Raw genomic sequence first — 4,809 nt, 5'->3', positions numbered from 1 at the left:
CCCAATCGATTGTTCGTCGTTCGTTCGTCTTTCATTTCCAACGATAAAAATTGGAAGTGTGTACGCAGCTTTACTCTGTAACACGCAACGGAATGTGATGCATTTGTTACATTTTTCTAGCAGTGTAAAAAAGAAAAATGTAACAAATGTATCAAAAAATTTCTGTGCTTAAAAGTGTTTTACAGATTAAGAGATATCATGTCATTGTAGGATAACCTGTAAAAAAAAATAGTTAAATAAACACAAACACTCAATAAATTAATTTAACATGAATTTTTTCAACACATTTTTTTATCCAAATTCTTACCGTGGAATCTCATTTTTTTCGGGTCAGGTCTACCCGAATTCGAACAGCCATTTTCAGGTCGAATATAAGGACAACCCGAATTTGAACACCAACACTAGTGATATGTGTAGAAAAAATACCTATAAACCTATAATAATGAAAAGATATTTTGCAAACACAGGACAAAAAATAATAATAGTAAAATAATAACAAGCAGAGCAGAAATCGTAAAGTGCATTCAGGTGTAAAGGAAGATAATTCACAATGGTGTCACATCCATCCCAATATTTAAAATGCTTCACACTGGCTAATAACTTTATAAAGCATAGTGCATTGTACAAAATATAGTATAATTGGTAAAACAGTTTATATTGCAAACCTTAGGGGGCCTATTGCTGGAGAATCACATGGAACTAAAAAAAACTGTCCTGGCTGTAATTATGTATGCCTGATCTTTTCACCAGCTTTGCTGTTATTTCTGGGCTTGTGAAATTAATATTTGTAGCAGTAATCCCACAACTTGGAAGAACTGTAGATCCATTGAAGTTCACTCTCATGTGGTGTTTGGACAACTAAGTACACTGCAATCTCATCTCTGAATAACTCCTAGTGGTTCAAATAGTGGTGAAATCATATTAAGTAATGATTTAAACAATTCCACAATCAGAGGAGGTGACAACCATGATTATGGCAGAATAAAGACTTATTTAAGATGTTAAAAGGGCCATAGCTTGCTTAAAAAATATTCTTCTGCTTTCACCTTTTTACTTTATTCCTTTTTTTTCCCATAATAATACCAAGGTATAGCTTAGCCATTTGTTTTGTTATGTCTTTGTTATTTTTTCCATTGTATTCTTTTCTATTGTGTTGTTGTATAGTAGTACTTATGATATCGGCATGCTCCTAATTCATAGCTGTGAGGCAACAGCTTTATGTTTCTTTTTATTTGTTCAATGTACTTACTATGTTGGTGACATGTCTTTATTTTTACATTTTTTGTATAGATGTACACTTTTCACTTTTCTGCCACTTTTCGTTTTGTTTCTAAATTTTATTCAATAAAACTTTTTGTAAAAGAAAAAATATTTATATGCATCATGCCACCTGGAGAACCATTGCTGGATTTTTACTTTTTCCAACCATTCATTACAAGTCATTCTAATATATACTGTAGGCTTCCTGCTTAGTAAAAATCTCCCCATTTGCCAGAAAGCTAAATGAAGTTAAATAATAATACAATAATGAAAAAAAATAAAACATGTAAAGTATGTCACTGGTTCGATAAATAATTACCAATGACAAATCAAAACTTGTCAGTTCACAGTTCCCAACATGTAATGTGGTTTGAATTTGCATACATGGATGGAAGGTGAGGAATTTAACTCTGGAAGCAGTGCCCAAAAATAACAAAAAGAGCAAATAACTTTTTACCTCTATTGTCTGTGGTCTCCCTGCAACATATCCTTTTCACATTAATGACTTACCATGCCCAGCATTTCTGTTTGGGGGCAGGGATGTGCTTCCTATTGTCAGAGTCTCCAGCAAAAAAAATGAACAGAATAAAACTCACAATCACCCAATCTTACTCCATGAAACAGATCATATATGAAAGTAACCTATAGGGTTTGTACTGGTAAATATTAAATATTACTACATATTACCATGTTTTATTTAAAACAAATTTAAATATAACATAATTTGCATTTCTCACTTTTGAACATATTAATTAATTAATTAATTAATTAATAGAGAAAAAAATCAGACTTTAAACATAGACATTAAAGTTGTAAGACACAATCTAGTGGGTGTCCGTATGTATCCTCAGACATAATCTATATTGAGCAGGGAGTCGTCAATTCTGGAGCACTGATCTCTGCTAGGAAAATTAGATTAACCATGCAGGTACTTGAAGTTTATTACTACAATATCCCAGAGGCAGTTTTCTAATTTAAATCAATATACATTTGCTTTAATGTTTGTGTTTGTCAATAGTCCTCATAATAGAAATAGCCAGTCCAGGTGTGTTACAATAAATCATGTTATTTTGAGGACAGCACCCATCATTCACCCTGCTCACCAATTACTTCCACACACTTTGCTGGTGTACTTTTTTGGTGTTTCTACCATAGGCCATTTGGTTGTGTTTTTTTTTCTCCTAAGCAAGTTTCTCCCTTGAATCTTTCATTCAGCAAACCAATATATATATATTTTCTTAATAAAGAAAATTATTTTGATTGAAATGGGTTGAACGAACTGCATCATGTATATAATTTTTTATTTTAGTCATAATTCCACTAAGATACAGGACAGGTATTCTGCCTCGGGCCATTTCACCAACCTGCTTATGTGCATTTTAGGAAGAAGCAACAAGATTAAATTAAATTAGCTCAGATTATGTTATTATGTAGTCAGCTCATTTACAGTAACACTGGACAACAATAACCAGGGAAATGGATTCCTCAAGGTTGCCAGTTTGCTAAGTGTTGTAAATAACAGTGGAACAAGGCCTCCTCTTTAATTTTCTAAGAAGCTGCAAAAGGGCCCAGCTTCTATGGAAAAATTCGATCAGCCAGATTGACATTTTTGGAATGGCAGCTTCATTCTTCGACCTGGGTCATGCTTGTTTAGGCTTAACAGACAGAACCACCCCTAACAACCATTAGTCAATGAGAAAATGCCCCACTGCGTGCCTTAGCAATGGCTTGCAATGTATATTTTGGCTGTGAGCCCACTCTGTATCTTAACAATAATTTTTTCTGAATGTAGGCTTTATTCAGTTCTTTCAGGACCAAACCTAATGTTGGTTGTTTGGGTAAATTTAGTGCTCAAATCTGTACAGCATCAGTAATTGTCAAAGGTTCTAATCCATCTGAGATCTTCTACAAAAGGTATTTTTGTGGCCCCATTGGGCAGTTTGCCTATCACTTCCTGTACTAATATAGTGTAACTAAGAGCAACATTTAAAAAATGACATACATGATGCAGTAAGAAGTTAATTATTTCTCAACTTCCTAATTAGATGACAATGTTGTTTGTTCTGAAGTAATATTGCACAGCAATTTACAGATATACTTGCCAGATTAATAGTTGGTAAAAGCAAACCAATAGAGTGGGCTCAGATAAACATAAAACTGTTATTTTAATGCTGGTGAGAGATAGGATGTGAGCTTTAAGGAATATGAAAGCCTAAAACAAAATGTAGCGTGAACTCCTGGTCTGAACCCAACCTGGAGGTGGCTACATAAGGGACAGAACATTTTTGGAAAATACCTGTTGAACTTGATAGAAGCAAACTGAAAGCACAAATATTGTTATCTTCCTTCTGAGCTATCTTCTGAAAAATAATTACTAATTCCTCCCCCCGAAATAACATCCCAGGGCAGGGAACCTAATACCTCCAGAACATCTTTGGACTGGAAAGTTGCAATAGTTGACATTTTTTTGGTTAAATATGCTTTGGTTTTTAGCGTGTATAGCAGCAAAAGGCCAAAAAGCTTTGTACACATGAGCATCAGGGATTGTGGCCAAAGTATCTTGGTGTATGCACAAGACCATCTTACAGTATTTGCACTTGTACCTGCACTTGCTACTATTAGTAAATTGTAAAGACCACCCCTGAGAAACTGAAAGTCTCCCTTTGCCCTGCAGTTAAAATATTCATAACAATATTTAGCAAAAGCCGACTAATAATTAAAGGCCTGGACCTACTAAAACAGATGACACCATACTTCTGTGTCCTGCCTTCTTCTTTGCTCCTAATTCATGCAAATCTCCAAGTTGCAACCTCTAATTTCTGTATACCTGTAGTATAATTATAACCTCAGCTTTCAAATATTTATCATGTATTCAAGGAGAACATCATCATTATTAGGTATGGTATTTCTGGTAAAGAGAAAATGATCAGCGAAAGTCGCGTCAGTGATTTCAGCATTAGCCATGACTCTCCGCAGGGTTGAAGTCAGATGCTTTCAGTGTTTGGGAAAATTACCAGTCTGAGTCACTGGGTGGAGTTTAGAAAGTAAACACAACTTTAATGAAATGTTTATCCTTCCCTCCTATAATCACGTCTTGTATGAGTGGCCCTATATGTAAAATCTGAAATCTTTTGGCTAGCATTTTGATATTAAAGTGCCAGTCACTTATAAAATATGCACACGGTGATTCTACAAAGTGTGAAATGCTAATAAAAGATTAAGGAGCTGCAAGGTGACGTTAGAAGCAAGACAAGATTGGTAATTTTATATCCGCTGCTGCACACCTAAAAGGCCACTCCTCTGTGACAGTGTTAGGACTAAAAGTATTTCTAAACCCGATCTCTAAAACTGTATTTAGGTTATATGTTAATGTAGCTTTAAATGTCTATTTTATTATTTTTCATACCGCAGCTTTTGTTAATGACTAGTGATACTACCACAAAGGTGCTTGTGCAAGCTTTTTCTATGAGAACAGTCTGCCCAGTGTCTTAACTGTTTTTTTTTGCCACCCCTCTCACACACATTCCCAATAGAGTCTACAAGAGGCTG

Source organism: Pyxicephalus adspersus, chromosome 4, assembly GCF_032062135.1.
Source record: "Pyxicephalus adspersus chromosome 4, UCB_Pads_2.0, whole genome shotgun sequence".
NCBI lineage: Eukaryota > Metazoa > Chordata > Amphibia > Anura > Pyxicephalidae > Pyxicephalus > Pyxicephalus adspersus.
Note: the sequence above shows the minus strand (reverse complement) of the source record.